General features: G+C 35.5%; 1 protein-coding gene across 4 annotated transcripts in view; it reads right to left on the reverse strand.

Annotated features, from left to right (window-relative positions):
* Positions 1-17900, reverse strand: part of LOC108001643 (uncharacterized) — a 97852-nt gene that overhangs the window by 35184 nt on the left and 44768 nt on the right. For 2 of the 4 annotated variants that reach the window (XM_017062743.3, XM_062073271.1), the window contains exon 2: positions 4641-4797. The exons of 1 other annotated variant lie outside the window; for it this stretch is intronic. The gene's annotated coding sequence lies outside the window, so the exon portion shown is untranslated. Of the gene's footprint in view, positions 1-4640; positions 4798-6451; positions 6934-17900 lie in introns of those variants that run through there. One more of the 4 variants, XM_017062746.3, reaches the window with a different exon arrangement.

Raw genomic sequence — 17900 nt, forward strand, 5'->3', positions numbered from 1 at the left:
TTTATTTAAACACCATGTTCCCACTTCACCGAGTTTTCTAGCTTGGTTGGTCAGTTCACAAACGCGTGTAGAAAAACTAGCGGAAACGAAACAACGATGACACCAGAAATCGCTATTTTATTCTCTTTTTTTCTTTTTTTTTTATTTTTTATTTTTGTGTTTGACATACGAGGGATTGCAAATGGAATCGTCACTTTGTTATAATAATAATATCTAATTTTGCGTTTTTTTTTTTTTTTAGAAAAATACCCTAAATTATGACCCTAAATTAATCTGAAATTTAAGAGCGAATTCAAAATGTAAAATTAATTAATTTTCGTTTTACATTAATAAAAATTCTTTGGTGCTGTACTATTGAATTTTATATCAAATTTATATAAAATATATCAAACTTAATTAAAGATTCCTGAGGTAATTTTAAGCAATATGTTTTTTTTGTAAAAACTTTATTAACTAATTATTAACAAAAAAACACTGGTCAATCACGGAGCACGTTAGTCTAATTTAGCCATGATGGTAGTGTTGGCTATGTGTTGGCGATGAGCACGAACAAATATAACTCGTTAAGAAAAGCGTAACTAAAGTTTTTGCAAAGGAAAATATTATTTGAAATTAGCTCAAGGAGCTCCAGTTAATTTTTGATATACTTGTATATCGAGCACATACTAACATAAATAAATATGTGGCTATCATAACAAGAATGCTTTTGTTTAGTATCTATAAATAAACAGATTTATTAATGTTTCGAAAATATAATAAATATTCAAAGATATTTAAGTTCACCTCTTCTCTTCATCAAACCTTTTAATATAATCAACCAGAGATCCTTTTCGAAAGAACAGTCCTAATTTTTATCTCGATATTATATATTGGCAACAAAAATATGAAATAAATGTTCTTGAAAATAAAAAAAAAAAACAATGTATTTTTAATATATATGTATGAAAATATCCTAAAAAAGAATAAAATATATTTCATATTTAAATGAATTACAATTCTCATGTGCAATCAATTTCATTCGTTTATGTTGTTTATATTTATAGAAATGTAAAAAAAGAGGAAAAATACGAGCATTATCAATTACTTTTTACTGCCGTTTTTTTTGTCTCGTCCATGTTCTCACCAATAAGTCAACGATTTTGTTGTTTCCCTTTTCGATTATCTCTCGATCGTTTTTCTTTCCTTTTTTTCTTTCAATTCGAAAAAGAGAGAAAGAGAGAGAGAAAGAACACATCTCCTTTCCCTCCTACTCTATTCCACGGTCGGAATCAAGCGAAAGAAGGCACCACTTCGACTTCGAAGTCCAGCCAGTGTCATTATCTAAAACGTTCCGAGGTAAGCTATTAAATGCCATTGGTATCTTTCTCGGTGGCCTGTTTGTCGTGCTTGTCGTTCTTCTCTCCTTTGTGCCGACTGACTGCCCACAGTCTTCCAAGCTCGTGGCTTAGACATGGGTGGCCTTTTCTTTTTCTTCTCTATACCTCGTGTTATAAAGAACGAAGAATCAAGAAAGGAACAAGAACATTACGAACGATCCAGAAGCAAGAGAGGAGAATGGTGAGGATAGGTAGAACTTCTCCCCTCTCCCAATCCTGGTTTTACCCATTTCTTTCTATCCATCTGTCTTTTTCTCACACTCCACCGAGAACTGACATTCCAACTGCCTATTTCGAGAATGACTGGACTCGTTTTGTGTCGCGACATGTACCTGTGTATCCCTCTCCCTTCTCCCTCTGTTCATTGGAATCATGCCAGTTTCGCCGCACAGCCCAAATGTTCTCGTCTTTCTCACACTTATATCGCAGCTACACGTACATTCTCCTTCTATACTCACTTTTCCTTGCCATCCTTCTTTCTCGCTCCTTGTACCGACATTTTCGTTCGATACTGGGGCGCGTGCGACTACACTAGATGCTAGTATATGTTCCTCTATCTGTCCCCCACTTTCCACTATCCGCAACCCTCGTTCATTTGCTTTCCTTTCACGCCGCCTCCTTTCTTTTCTTTCTTTTCACACCACTCCTTTTGTCCGTTTGTATCGCATTGGGCGTACGTGGCGCATATGTGGCAAAGAGGGTAATAATTATCACTACGAATAACCTAGTCTCCTTTGTATCGTGTAAGAAAATATCGTCGCAAGTAGCAGTGGAAGTAGAATGGAAAATACCGTCGTTGCTTACAGCGCCTTCTATACACACTTTCGTCGCTCACAAAGCTCTCTCTCAACTCGAAGGAACTGGGATAATTTCTACCGGCGAATATAGTTGGATGAACAATACTAAAAGTAAATAGTTGCAGAGAAATGTAAATAGAGTTTCTAGATTCCGTTGATCATTCATTATCCTATGATTTTGAAGTGGTCTCTTGGAAAACAACGAGGTTAGATCCCGTATATAAGTTATATGTGATCACGCATAGGTTATACATACATTGGTTCTGTAACAATCGTTTTAACCAATGAGATATCGTATCGTACGCAATCTCAATATATTTGAATACGATAATTATATAAATAAACGGTAATAATTAATGGATAATAAAAATATATTTAAAAAAATACTTTTATGAAAAATTATAATTATAGGGAAGGCAGCATCGAAAAATATAAAATATATATAATAAATGAATTGGCTCGAAAGCTTTTTTAAATAAATATCTCAAGACGAATTCGTACGATATCAGCATTATACTTATCTATTACAAATTTAACCATTATAATTTCAATCATCTTGTTTTATTTTATGTATTCTACAGATTTCTCTCTCTCTTTCTCTCTGTCATGAACATGTACGTAAAATTTTGTGTAACAGTAAGAATTTTTCTTGGCGAATACCTCAAGAGCTAAGAAATCGCCGATTAAGTTATAAGTTATTCAGAATAACGTGCATGATAATATATATATTATATATTACAATCCTATAATGCATAATTTACACGGTATAAAATACATAAAATTATACTTTGAAAGTCAATAAAAAAAAAGGAAAAGGTTAAATGATTTTAATATGAGAGCACAATTGGTTAATTAAAGTCACGGGAAAGGTATGGTAACAAATTTGTTACGTGCAAATTATATACTCCACGGCACCGTTCAATTTGCACCAGAATAGCTTTTCTTCCTACCTACTAGGCAACAAGGTAAAACGCGCAGTTTCAGGGAGAGAATAGTTATCGCTCTGTGCATTCCCTCTCCATCTCAACCATATCCCACCCACCCCTCACTCTTTACACTCCATCTTTCTCACGCCCTAAGCCACGATTTGTCTCTTTACCCGGGTACAGGTTTGTGTGTATTGAAAGGCTCGGAGCGCTCAGTCGAGCACAAGCAGTGGCGGCTATTCAAAAGTGTATTGCAAAAATTCCGTCGATAGAGGGTGAACTTCTCTCCCTCCCTTGATGCATAGGCAAATCTCGTTCCGTGAAGTGACTCGAAAACGTAATTTCGACGGGTAAGCTGACAGAGAAGAAGCGACAGATTGAAACCTGGCTGGAATAGTTAACTCTGATATTCATCCAGGATCCTCGCGCGTCAGGATCTCTTTCATACACACACACACACTCTGCGACTTTTCTCCCTAATATATCTATATTGTCATTGGTTGTTTACATATTCCCATTGCTCACATATATCCATCCATATTTCCTCATCATTCAAATTATACATTGCTGTGCTTTATACATATAATAAATTTGATTTCTCGTACACCCATTGTTCGTGTATTGCTCGTTTATTGTATTTCTGAAGTATATCGAATAATTATTTTATATTCATTATCATCCGTGCTTCCTTTATCGAAAAAGGAGGGAGAGAGAGAGAGAGAAGGAAAAGGGCGGACAAGAAGAACGGAATGAAAGAGAGTTATGAATAAAGCATTTAATTATATTTTTTTCGAGTATTCTCCTTTGTGCATTCAAGCATAACCCTTTATCCGCAGGATTCGTTAAGTTAAGTGGTTTCAGGGGCTATCCTTTCTTTCTCTCTCTCTCGTTCTAACCAAAGGTAGCGGACGAAGGGTGGAGACAGCTATAATTTAGCCTGCACTTGCTTATTTACTACGCCCATTATCGTCATAACGCAGTTTGCAAGCTTTCGCGCATTTTAGCACTGTTAGTTAGGGGTAAGATTGAGGGATTGAAGGGAAAGAGGGTAGAACGGAAGAACGATGGAGAACAAAGGGACTGAGAGAGTAGAGAAAGATAGAATATTGACGAATGTCCATAACGAATGTATGATGTAGATAAATAATAAACTTGTAACATTTTATAGGAACTTGAGTAAGTAAATTTAAGACATGATCATTTATGAAAAAAGTAGGAACGACGCGGTGTTTAGTCAGTTTAAAAAATGTAAACCAAAGATTTGAACGCAAGACAAATTTGTATTAATAATTATCCAAAAGATAAACGCGGTAAAATATTTTTCTCGCATTATTCATTATTTTGTACAATGCAAAAATAAAAAAATTAATCGAGAATATCTTCGTCGAATGATGGCCGAGTATATATCTGGTATAAGAAAAATTAACGAATCGCAAAGATGAGGCGCGTAGTGAAATGTACGATAAAAACGAAAAATTATATATATAAATTAATATTAATAAAAATATATATAAATTATAAATATATATACACACACTTACTTGTTTTCTAAGGATTCTAAGGATTCTAAGGATTTTTGTTTCTTGATTCCTAAGGATTGTTTATCGCGGACTGGTATTCAACGGTAACCTAATAATAGGAGGCCGTTTTCGTGGAAGTGAGGAAAGTCGTTGTTCCGAATTATTCCCCGCCTCGGACCTGCAACAAGGCGCATAAAACGAAATTAATGCGGCAATAATCGTTTTGAGTATAGCGTAATTCGTTAAGCCAACCTCTCTTGAGGTCGGTTTAATTCTACAATAATTGTTCTACATGGCAACTAATCACTGTGATATTACATATTTGTGCCTTTCATAGATGGCGTTATCCTATGCGCCATCTCGAATCAGTTTTACTTGAATCTAACCTCAATTTTTACATGTTTATTTTTCTTTTTCTTTTTTTTGATTTTTTTAATTTTCTTTGCTGACTCGCTGAAACTGGTCATACATTTCGCAATATTACGGAAAACGTATCCATAAATTTATTATTCTTTATGAGATATTTCTCTTTTTTTATCCTCGAAAACATTAACTTTATCATTAAAGCGATTTCTGTACATTAGATATTAAAATCATGCATAACGATGAGCGAAAATTTTCACGTTGAATAATACGATTAGAATATAGAACGTAAGATAAATATAATATACTGTAAGATAAGATAATACACCAGTTTGTGAAGAGAAATTTGTTTATACGAATAGAATGAGACAAACAGTAGCATAACAAAAGACTATAAATGCTATATAAACTGATTATTAATAAATATATCGATAAATATATATATATATACAACATACGATCTATTATATGTTCATATAAATATATATTTTTAACTTTTAAATTTTCTGCAAATTTAATTTGATCATTAAGGAAATCAATTTATTATATTTTTAATTATAAACTAAAGCTAAATGTTACATTTGTATATATATCTATTAACATAATATTTGGGAAACATTATGATTAATTATAGATTAATCGTGAACTGTGCGAATATTCGAACGAGGATGAATTATATCCGGCGGAATGCATCCAATTACATTATATTGGGGGTCATTATTGGCCGAGAGCCACGATGCATCCCAAGAGAACGGAAGTTCCTTTACCTCGAGGAATTCAGATGATTGTTCTGTTTATCAAAGTTTAATCTGAAGTTTATGGAAACTGGAAACTATGTAAGTTTTGTATAAAGAATGACGAATGATGTAATAATGAAAAAAAGAAATTGTAGTTACTGATTTGGAAATTTAAAAAGACAAATCAGAATTAATTATTAAGTAAAGAAGTCGATATTCCTATTTACTAAATACCTTTAAATTGCAGATACGTTTTCCAAATAGAACATACATAGCAGATCTGATTTTATATATAGGAAATGCCAGGATAATTTATTAATATCTGCGGATTCATTTGATTAAAACAATTCCTTATATAACACACATAATAATTCCCTACAAAATAAATATACAGTAACGAAATATCATAGAAACAGAAAAATAAAATCATTAATTCTTGAAATTCAAAAATCAATAGTAATCATAAACTGTATTATAAATACATAAATTATAAATACACGAAATAGACTATAAATTATGTTGATGAATTCGATACTTTCACGAAAACTCATTATATTTCCCTATTATTAAGACAATTCCGAATCATCAAAAGTGTGTTATTATAGAACCGTAAAAAGAAAAGTGTACCAGTTATCATATAATAACCGCTAACGCTATCAAATTTTAATCACGAACAAAATTACTATGCTCAATCTAGCTAGGTTAAGCTATGAACCACCATAAACTACCTACTTGCCAGATCACGCGCTCCCTCTATGAAACCGTTGGAACAGCCTTCTACTCTTGGTTCGATTTAATCCTCATTTAGAATACCATCGCACCGCTATCCGAAAGCTAGTTTCGATCGTGTCTATCTTCATCGATCAATGGTTTTGATTAAAATGGTTCACAGAAGCACAGGAAACCACCTATCCAAGATTTGGGACGAAACTGTTCGTCAGAGCAACTTATCTCGACTATGATATATAACATTCAAACGAATTGAAGGCAATAGCTTGATGCTCGATGTATACCGTATATAGATAACTATTTCAATCAAAGAAAAAAAGAGAAAGAGATATATATAGATATCGAATCCATGAAAATATTTATCTTGATTCATCGAGGTCATATTATATATTATTATTAATCAGAAGCACAAACAAATTTCGTTTTCTTTCTTTTCTTTTCTTCTCGATCCTTCGATACGTTCACATGCACACACTGACTCGTCGCGACTGACCACCATGCGTGATGGACCTCGCTTCCCCCACTCGCTTCGATTTTGTAAACAGAGTGACCGTGGTCGCAAGTGGTGTTTATGATCGATATAACCTCTGAAAATCGCGCGGCGTCGAGCTTGTTCAATATTTAACGCACTGTCTCAACCTCTTTGCGCTGTGGTCGAGCGCAGCAACCGTGTCGGAGGGAGGCATGAATTTTAGATGGGATAAAAGTAAAATCATGCCGACGACGTCACCGTTACGATTGAATTAACGTCTTCTTAAAATTGAAATGTTTATCTCGATTGTGAGCACTTGATGATTTAAAAGCCACAGATAATTATAGACGGAATTTCAACGAAAGTCGATGTTTGAAAAATATTTTGTAAAATCAAAAATATGGAAGATGAAATATTCACGATACGAATAAGAATGCGTAAAATTAGAAAACATTCAAACAAGGATAATTTACAAAATACTGTTTTTCTTCAAAATAATTACAAATACCAATATAATTATGCAACGATGATACAATAATAATGTAACAATATAGAGATAAAATATTTCTAGTAAATGTTATTAATATACTGTTCCATTAAAAAAAAATAATTTTGAAGAAATCTTTATAAGATTTATAATATTATCGTTTGAAATAATTATAATAATTAAAATAGTCGTATTAATATTTGTATTAATTTGGAAAAAAATAGCTTACAACATTTTGAACGTGTATATCGATGAACGATAAAATGGTCTCGTAAAAATGGATCCACTATATCTTGCGCTAATGAAAATTTAAAATGGAAGTACAATCCTTTTAATGAAATCTATAAATACACGTAAAACGATTTAATTGAAATAGATTGTAAACCGATCATATTCGTTTTATAAATTTCATTCGGAAATATATCGTCACAAACTATCTTGATCTATTACTTTACGAAATATCGAGCTGACTTAATCATTTTATTATATTGTTGTTCCATATATAGAAGGAAATATTTTTCATTATCATATTGACAAAAATAATTAAAATAGAATATATAGAATAGAATAATTCTCATAACTATTTTCGAATACTTAATTAGAACATAGACGATACAGATAGAAAAAAAAAGTCACAAGAAAAATTTGAAAGAGAGATTTCGAGAAAGAAAGATGTTCGATGTTCGGACGGTCAATCGTTGAAACTTTACGATTTCGGATCTTGACAATCGGTAAACACACTATAGGGTCAAGTTTATACCATCTCTTCAAACTTTTGCAAAGGACAATGCACCGAATCGGTGACAGAGCTCTTCTCTTCTGCTCTTTCTTGTTGCATCTCTCTTTAATGTTGGCGAAAGCTTATTACGAGTGTCTCAGGCCAAGTGCCAAGCAGTCGGAAGCTTAAACCGGCGTGGCAAAATGACAACTTGAGATTTTCCGTTTCAGGTGGTTTAACGGTTGTTATTTCACATGTCGGGTGCACACAGGAGGGGGGGTGTGAAGCGTGCGTGAATCGTGTGAAACAACAAATCTGTCGATCCAGTTTAGCAGCTGTACTTAACCTATTTTCGTCCGGAAATTGCATCGGTAGGTGCGTGTTATTACTATGCGAAAGCCGGATTTTATAAAAATTGAAAAATCGAATTTCCGCTGGCAGAAAAGCGGATTTCTTGCCACCGTTCCCCCCCACCACCCTATTTTCGACAACCGTACAAATTAAGGTCAATACGGAAAGGGTGTATTTCGAGCGAGATATTCCATCGTTCGTATCACCGAATCTCATCGATGACGATAATGCTGTTGTAATTTATAACGGTTGACCGGTATATATCGAAATTCGATCTCGACGTTATTGAGCAAAATTTTAAATTGAAAAAATATGCAATTCGTTCTCCAATATTTTCTCGAATTTTTTTCCCCCCCACCCCTCCAATTATACGTTAAATTTCAAAGTAATATTTTAATTATTTTAATCGAAAGCACGATTATTATTAATAATCGAGAATCTCATTATCGATTGAGTTGAAAATCAAAGAAATCTCTCAAAGTGTTATCGAATTAAAAGCGATGACATTTCCCAGCTCGCAGATAAGGGTATATTTTTCTCGGCATAAATATCATTCATAACGGCGCGTGTATTGGTGCACATGCATATAGACACACACACACATAATATAGAGTATGCACGTTCACAGAGAGAGAGAGAGAGGTTGGAATGGAACACTTGAAACGGATTTTCAGCGGAGAATACATTGCAGTTAAAACAGCGACGACAGGTTTTAATTGAGGCTAGGATGCCAAGTGAAATATTGGAATTAATCGTGAAACTTGCGTCGGCTAACGAACGAAGAGAGCCATCGAGTTAGATCAGTCAACGAATAATGGAAGAATCGATGCAATGCCATCCCATTTACGTCGGCGGTTCCGCTTTTTTTTTTTCTTCTTCTTTTTTTCCGTCTATCTTTCAATGTAAATTCACTTTTGCGGTTTTTTTCAAGCAAAATTACGTAATATTTTGCATCAAGTTAGATGATGACGCAATAATCGCACGTGCGAAACTCGCGATCTTCAGATGCTCGAGGATGAAGCGATATCATTTTTAACGTGTCTATTGTTCATTAATTATAACTTTTCGAACTTAATACATTTAAAACTCTCATACATTTTCAAACTATTATTTTAATGAGTTAAGAAGAGGTGGATGTAACGTAATAATGAATATGTTATTATGGAAGGAATTAACAATAAATGTACGTTATTTTTGACGATAAATATAGATTTTCATTTGTGAGAATACAATTCAATGAACATGTATTATTTACAATTGAAAGATTCGTAATAAAATCCTTAATTCAATTTTAATCACGAATTCTAACAATTGGATAATTTAATTAAATATAATCGTTACGATAAATATTTTTTTAAAGAAAATTTAAATTTATTGATGAAAAGATTTTAAATTATATATTTTTTCCTATTCTTTTAAAAATATAGGATATGCGTTAGAAATAAAAACGAATGACAGCAATCACGATGATAGTCACGAAATCAATAAATTTATAAGCAATATCGCTTAAAAAGATTAAATCAATGTTCTTTTTCGAATTATGACTCTCTTACTTATTATTTACGATTTCTCTTCATCCACAAGATAAGAAAAATTGAAAAAATTAACTCGATTTTTTTGTTGCAAAATGACAATTTTAACTACATCACGTTAATTAGAAAATAATAAAGAATATATTTTTAATCGGATCATCGATGTTAAATAATTATTCCAACAAATTAAATCAGTATACAAAATACACGGGGGGGGGCGAAATCGCGTACATAATGATGTATATGATCAATTTCGAGATGGCACGTCAGATTGTCAACGCGTGAAATTTCGCCTCGTTCATCCAAGTGAACGAACACGATTTGACGATGTCATTTGAAAACGCGGGATTTTAATCGAATCCGCGTCTCGTCCACGCATTTTCTATCGATTAATCGACAAACGCGAATGGCCGCGAATCCTTCCCCTATGAGAGAGGAATATTTCATTGACCGTCTGCATAAAACAGCACGAGAAAACGAATTAGCAAACTGACTGAATTGCATGCGATACATTAATTATAACACGTTAATACGAGCACCGGTTAAATAACATAGAGAAATCCGCTAAATAAAATAATTCTAAATAATTTCGTCTCGATTTGCCCATTTAAACTTCGCGTAGGGAGTGAAAATTTCTCGATCGATATATTGGATTTCCAAGAAAACGAAAGTAGTATATGGTATATTTTATTTAAAAAAAAAAAAAAACAGAATAAAAATTACGTGACATAAATTACGCTGGTGTCACCATTATCCAATGGTCGTATGCGCCCAATGCCTATTCTCTATTCCATTGACGCGATATCCAACACGGCACAGTAATGAAAGCTGCGTTTCGTTTCCTATGCAAAGGGACGTATACTTTTAAACGCGCGGTAATAATACCTTACTAGAAGCAATTAAGTGCAAATACAACCGATTGGGATGAACGTGCGCACCGGCGGATGCATTCAGGGGCTTAGGACGTGGAGATAGGATGGACATAGGAGGAAGTGGTTCAGGAGTCGAGGGAGAGGGGAGGAGTGTAAAGAGGAAGGGGCCGAGTGGATAGAGCGAGGAAGGCGGATCGGAAATTGCTTCGAGCATGCTCGCTCGCAATAATACCAACGCCTGGCTACGTGTGTACGTGTACATCACGCTCCTCTACGCGCGTGTATGTATATCAAATGCTGCGCGTGTACGTGTACATGGAAATAAGTATATGGGCGCACTAATACCGGAACACAGTAAGAACAAAGCCGACGGCAAATGACAGCAGTAATTTTCGCAAACTGTTGTGGGATGCGCGGTGTGGCATTCAAGGTACCGTACTGTCGTTCGTACTCTTGAAAATGGTGCCTCTTCTTCTTTCCTCTTTCATCCATTCTTTCCTTCGCTGTCTCTCTATCTTTCACGCTGATGAATATACCGCGTATTTGCAAATATTTTTTTTATCGACTGATTCGCATTTTCTTTTCTTTTTTTTTTGACACGAGATAGATAGATAAACCGCCGAAAGTTTGGAAACTTTTACGAAGAATTTATCGATGTTTTAACAAGCTTAATTTAACGTCGAGAAAGTTTGGCTAATAGTATTTAATAATGTCAAAAGTGATTTCAGAAGCTTAAGGGAACTTTTCCGTTCTACTTTAATAAGACCAATCGAGCAAAGTTAATCTGTGTCAGTGAAGGTAATTGACGCTTGTGAGAATTTACTAATTTCGTTGCAATTAAATTTCAACGCATCTATTTGTGTTAATTCCGCTTTGTTGCGCGACTTATTTCTATAATCTTTCCTCGATGTTTTTTTTTTTTTTCTTTGGGGGAAGGGTTCATGCCTTTCGTTTCATTCGACTTTTTGCTCCATCATTTTGTTTCCTTTCTCGATATTTCGCCTCATCTCGAGTTCTCTGTCCCTTTCACGCGCTCATTTGTCATAGTGGCGCTACTAAACCACGTACATGTTTACGCGCATAATAGTGTGGCGGCAAAGCTGGATATAGCAAAGCTGGATTCGCACTTGTGAAGGATCAGAGAATCTGTGGGAAATTGACCGACCAACTGTTACAACAACCTTCATTCTCCATAGATCCATAGATTCGAGATCTTTTCGAGAAGGCGCGAAATCTGCATTACGAATGAATATCCGCCGCAAAACTTTTCGTTAGAAACTGAAAAGAAAATCCTGAAATTTTTTACTTAACACTTACTTATTCTTCTTTCTTTCTTTCCGAATTTTTATATGAATGGCTTAAAAAAAAATAAATCATAAATTTTTCTAATAAATGGAAAAACAAAGGGAATACAGACCAAGATATAACAAAATTTAACAAAAGACAAACACAATCTATTTAATTCTATTCTACCAAATATAACACAAATTATTATAACAATTTGGAACGATACACAGCCTCCACTATAACAATCTTGATCACCGTACTAAAAAAAATGTCGTCTTTTCCGACAAGCCTGATCCATTATTCAATCCAGCACCTCTAACAGCTTATGCAGCAATATAACTAAATAATACCCGCGCATTCTTCCGCGTAAGAGCATCGTCGAATCTCGAAAGCTCGGCCGAGGGAACGCTCGTAGCATTAAGTCGTCCGATGTCGATGCCAGCCCAACCTAGTAGGTATATATATATATATATATATCTTGCTCATGGAGAAGAAGCGCGTGCACCTGGATGCATTCGCGTGCTGCCACGTAGCCAATCACGTAGCGCTGGCACAATACGCCATGCCAGGGAAGAATGCCCAATTTTACACGAGGGCAAGATTGACGAGCATATACGTCCTTATACTGGCGAGACGAAATCCGCTTAAAAGTTTCAAAACTTGCCTCGGGCCGTGGCAAGAGAGAGGAACCAACAGAGAACATTTGGAGATAAAGCGGGAAGGAAGACTTGAGAGAGGGAGAGAGAGAAAAAGGGAAACCTTATTTACTTTACGTTATATAGAAAGACAGGTATATACACGCAGAACTACGTATCCCTTCCACGACGGTACGGCTTCATCCATGCGTTAAATTCCTCCGGGGGATTCTTCCTCTTTCCTTAGTTCTCCTCTTTCTTCTGTTTCCCCCTCCACTGCTCTAACCCCTAACTCCTGTACTCGTATCCACTTGCAAGAACAGACCACCTCTTCGGGCAAGATGTCTATCTATGTCTCTTTCTCACTCTCTCTCTTTCTCCTTTGATAGGGGCAACAGCTCGGGGTATTTCCAATGTATCGTATATACACATCGGTAAGAAGAAGAGAACGAGTGAAACCGGAAAGAGAGTTTTAATTTCTTCGGGGGTTCGTGGTCTTCGTTCGTTCTCCGCGTTCTCTTTCGTGGAAAACTGTGTAGAGGCGGGGCACAGCTGGGGAAAATCAACGAATGGAAAAAAGTTACATGGTTACGTAAATGAAATATCGGCCGAATCTAATACGACCAATGAATTATTTTCAATGGATTCGACGGCCCGTTGATATATATTAATTATAAATATCGTCTATAATTATTTCGGTTAATTTTTTAAACAATTTTATATTATTATTTAATAAGAAATGAAGGAGAGAGAGAGAGAGAGAGAGGGACACGAATCGTCAATGATATACCATTGTATCTTCTCTTCAAAAGGGCGCCTGTATCGCATGTGGAATGACAAGTACCTGCCTTCATACGATTGGATGTACAGATAAAAGGGGATGTCAGATTTGGTTCTTTATAGTCGAGTTTTCTTTTTCCACTTCGTTAATTCACGTAGCATTCGCATACTAAAAAGGTAAAATAGGCTGGATCGACTGCTACCTATAATGCTTTCGACGGTTCACTGGATTATAATCACCAAAGTGGAAAGAATTTTTGTTATGACCAATTATATCCAGTTCAGTAACAGATTTCATCCACATGAGATAAACTTCAAACGATTGCTTTTACAATTTTTTTTTTTTTCTACTATTCAGAATCTTCTAAAGATTGCTTCGAAACGTACTTATATTATTAAATACAGGCATCATACTTGCCGAACATGATATTATAATTTTGGAATTAATGGATAGAATAACAGGTGAATTTATATATGATGCATCATAGTTTTCTTAAGATATATTTGAAAGTAAAACTTCTTTTGAAAGTGATTATTCAACAGTCTTCACTTTCAACGAGAGTTTTTCAATAATAAAAATTAATGCTTGAGACTAATTTTCGATATATTCTAACCATTAACTTTTTCATTGTAATTGAGAACATAAAAAAAAAGGAAAAGATAGTTTGCTATCTAAGTCATCTATCCAAAGTCAATATCCGATATCAAACCGTGCATCAAATATCATTTGATTTATAATCTCTATTATCCGTTCTGATTTAATTCTCCGCTTTCGACAGACACAAAGTGTTCGGCAAACATGCCTATTCTGCGAATAATCACGTTCGCGCCCATTCTCCTCCCCATCCCAGAATACAAGCCTTCACGCAATTTAATTAAAAACCTGTATTTTTCCGTCAGGATTATACTTGCGCTTTGTTTCCATTCCAAAGACTGTTCCTTTGGCGTAGACTAGATATTCAGTAGAGGGAAGGGAAAAAGGACCAAGACAATGCTTTTTTCCGCGAAGACACGTACTGCGTTTTTTCTGTGTTCGTTTTGCCAAAGTTCGAATTAAAAAGCGGAGCGAAAAGGAAGAAAAAAGAAAGTAAGTTGGAGAAAAGTAAGGAGGGAAATAAAAAAAAAAAGAAAAAAAAAAGGATTCATTTATATTTGCATGAATATGAATCTTTCATGCAATTTTCTTTGGTATGCATAAACAGATGCGCACGATAATAGTTACTCGTTTTGTTAATGATATTGTACGAATAGCTGACAATCGCGAATAATTATAGAATAAAATTATAGGAAAAGTATTATAGAATAAAGAATTTTGCCAAAAAATTCTTTCTTCATTCCCAAAGAAAATAAAAATACGACGGATAAACGTTAAAGTTTTATATACACAAAAAGACTTAAAATGTGCTCGTAACTCGGCAAATCATTTTTCAAGTCTCCACATCTATATAGTAAGGTTAGCTAGGAGATAGATAATCCCGATATATACTAACACAACCATTTATTTGTGCGCGGTCGCTAGGCCACGTCCATGTACGCGCATGCGCAGTGTCGATTCAGCTATACCGCGATTCCATTTACGGTAAAACGCGACTTGTTAGCGCGTGCACGAATGATAATTAGCTAGCCCGTACAAAGCCGGCTACGTCGTCTGAATCTCTCGATGCATTCTTGTAATAAGGGGAACTAAAAAGAAGAAAGAGAAGGAAAGCCCAGGAGGACAGAGAAAAGCTGGGTTATATTCCTTTCCGTGTCGAGGTCACCGGTTCATTCTTTTCTGTGGAAATCGGAACAGTGTTCGATGTTTCGAATTCATTTGTCTCGGGACCAACTTGTTAACCTTTTTTCGTTGGCATAGTTTTCACCGCCATTCTGTCCATCAACGTCCGTTTTAAAACCTCTATTATCGAGAATCTATTATCAAGTGGGAAACGTAGCGTATGCGCGACGGCCGTTCATATTACCTCTGAAAGTGCTGTTGTATTTTATGAACGCATGATTTGTAGCCTCTGATGATTATCAAAGCGTGTACGCGATTTTCCATAGAAAATTAATTAAAATCCTCGACATGGTAAGTTACACGCATGGTAGTCGAATAATTAACAGAGATACAGGAAATAAGCTTGTTAACAGAATCGAGACATCGGTTGGCGGATCGTGTTTCGTTTTATTTCATAATTTTTTTTTTTTTTTTTTTTTTAGATGGAAAAAAGTGAGCATATAATCCGCTGGGAACACGTAGAGGGTTGGACGACGGGCTCGAAATTAATTTGTCTGTTCCCAGTATCAATTTCGAGTATCATAGCTGCGATCCAAGCGGCAATATCAATTGGACTCCTCTCGTTGGACAATACGACAGACGAAGAGAGAAAGAGAGGGTCTTTTAATTAGCCAGCGCGGAACACAAGTACTCACCAGCAATAACAGAAAACTAAATGCACGCGCATATATAGCATACGTATAGGCTTTTTACGATCTACGGCTGCGATGGTATATCGGTCGTATTTGATACGAGTCTCTTCTCATCTTTCGAAAAAAACCTCTTCAGAGATATCAAAGGCACCGTTACAATACTTTCGAAACAGCGACTGTCAAGTAAAAATAAAATATTATTAATGCCTTGAGTTTTTTGTTTTTATTATCGAAATATTTCGTAGAAAAATTTTTTCAAAATTAAAATCAATTTAAAATTTAAAAAAAAATCATTTAACGATTAACAATTAGATAAACGTTAAGTCACATGTTCCATGGTTAAAATAAAAAGGTGTGTAAATATCGAGAATATCGAGAATCGATTTTGAATAAATTCGATAAAAAATCATATAAAGCTTTTTAAAACACGCATAAGAGAATCTAGCAAAGATAGTGCTGCCATTAGTCGGCCTGTGAACGATAGACCAGGGTATGTAACTGAACAGGTGAATATCGATGAGAATCACGAGAGGTGCGGGTGAGGCTATCCATCCATCGATAGATAAGGATGCCGATAGGAGAATGGATGAGAATGCAATTGAAGAGTGAGAGAAGGTAGGATCTGAAGAAGCGTGAGAGAGCGTGGCGAGGAGTGTGTGAGATTCAAAGAGACAAGTACACAAAGAATTCTTTGAATGAGAGAGAGAAAGAGAGAGAGAGAGCAAAAGAGATTCAGATACATACACGGTATGCGCGAGAAAGAGAGAGAGAGAGAGAGAAAGAGGATGAGCGGAGGATCCCGATTATTCAGCATCGACGAGATTTGCAATCGACATTCTCTTCCTTTCGCCGCTCATTATATTGTGCCGTTCTAACCGTGCGGATCTCTTTCTCTTCGTCCGTGAAGCCGCTTCTTCGAAAGGGAGGGGAAGGCGAAGAGAGACAAGCATAGCGTGGAACAAACGAGAAGTGGATAGGGAAGGCGCATTGCTGTACCGTGATTGTCACACACCACCACTGCCACTATCTCCTACCAATTAACCGTCCTTCTCCTTCCAAGTCACGAAGCCACTGAAAACAAGAGATGCGCCTCGGGTACAGAGAAAGAGAAAGAGAAAGAGAAAGAGAGAGAGAGAAAAGTCAGATTGTACGGCTGCGGATGCGGGGAAACACGCTGAGACTTGAGACAAATCCGTGTAATTGATATTAAACAAAGGAAAGAAAGTTACAAGGAGGAAAAAGAAAAAAAGAGAAGGAAAAAGATAAAGAGAAGGAAGCTGGGATGAAGAGGAAAGGGAATAATCGTTAAGTTTCGTTACAAAACGTCGGTTAAAGTGTTTTTCTAGTCTGATGATGTTTCAAAGACGAGAAACGAGTTTTTATATATTCAATCGATAAAATCAGAACGAGACTCTTAAATCGAAATCGCTGGCAAATTAATTTTCTCTTCATTAGGAGGAGAAATTCTCTCTTCATTGCGTATCCTCGTCGAATATTCACAGGATATCGATACTTTGATAACACTCTCTCTCCAGTTTATGGGTTCAGAGTTCAATTGCCTTTTTTGTCATTAATTGTCGTTTCACAATGGCGCCCGTTAGAGAGCGCGTTGAAAAGCACTCGAAACGCGTGCTCCAGCAGGGAATCCCTACTTGGCATAAACTCGTCCTTCGTTTGATCGTTTTACTAGTCGTTTTCGCATCACTCCATAAGCAATTGTTTCGACAAACTTGGGGCGGAGCGTTTTATCTTTGCAACTTGTCTTCCCTGATTCCCCGTTGTCGAGCCATACGGCCTTTCATTTAATCCCTTCATGTAAATGCAATAGAGACCTCTTTTTAAGCTTTTTAAGCGTATTTACGCACTTTACATATTTTACCTTTATCTGCAAACGTTTCAAGCATCCTCG

Source organism: Apis cerana, linkage group LG1 (assembly GCF_029169275.1).
Source record: "Apis cerana isolate GH-2021 linkage group LG1, AcerK_1.0, whole genome shotgun sequence".
In the NCBI taxonomy this organism is placed as follows: domain Eukaryota; kingdom Metazoa; phylum Arthropoda; class Insecta; order Hymenoptera; family Apidae; genus Apis; species Apis cerana.